Consider the following 1166-nt stretch of genomic DNA (forward strand, 5'->3'; position numbering starts at 1 on the left):
TAACAATTCACGCCATTTGTTTTTTATATATAAACCAACAACGAAAATAATTACAAATATAACAACCTCCCAAGAATAGTAATACTGAGTCACGAACTCTAACTTAATACATGGAATGATCTTAAGGATCGAATACTCAATTATGTTTGATTAATAATTAACAGTACAATAAAATCGAAAGACTTCAGGGGACTACGACGACCAAGCAGCTCTACCTTGAATCCTTGTGATAACACTTTAAATCTGTCAGAGTCCGATATCTCCAACACCTGGCTCTGCACAAAAATGTGCAGAAGTGTAGTATGAGTACACCACGGTCGGTACCCAGTAAGTATCAAGACTAACCTCAGTGGAGTAGTGACGAGGTACAGTCGAGACACTCACTAGTCTAATAACTTGTGAAATATAGTATGCAAAAATAATAGGAAACAAATAACAATGATGACAACAATAATCAACCAGTGATATACACAACAGGGCGACAAGAATACCAGAAAAATTGTGCAACAAATAATGAATACAAGTACAATCAATTAATCAAGTCCTTCCAATATAAATCTTTCGCCTATATGTTTCTCAAATAACACTCTTCAGAATAAAATGCTTTCACATAAATCTCTTTCTAATATAATTCCTTCAAATAGATATTATTTCGAATATAATCTTTTCAAATAAAAGTCACCTTGTGACACCTCATCTCATAAGCATAAAAATACGGGTCTCAGCCCACTTTCATATTTCACGGCACCTCGTGCCCATATCTCTATCACAACCGCACGAATAACTCTCGTGCCAAATATGTCTATACATAAATTTCGCACGATTAATTTATTTTCAATAATGTAAGGTTATCATTTTTAAACCGAGTAAGAATTCAACAAAGAAATGAGTTTATTTTAGAAATAGTTGTAGTGAAGAAAAATGACATTTCAATTTAAATAAAACATCAGATAATCTATTACTTCGGATGTAAAACTTAATAATTCAAAGCATAATAGTAACCTCTTTTATTTAAAAATAACTCAGTCATCAAAAATCAATAAAAACCAGGAATATAAATCTTCAGAGTCTCGTACTAAAAAGCCCAAGCCAACACAATAGAACAAGGAATATAAACACATAGTAAAATCAAATAATACATCACGGCAGCTCACAAGGATTTTTCT

The sequence above is a fragment of the Nicotiana tomentosiformis genome, chromosome 7 (genome assembly GCF_000390325.3).
Source record: "Nicotiana tomentosiformis chromosome 7, ASM39032v3, whole genome shotgun sequence".
Classification (NCBI taxonomy): Eukaryota; Viridiplantae; Streptophyta; class Magnoliopsida; order Solanales; family Solanaceae; genus Nicotiana; species Nicotiana tomentosiformis.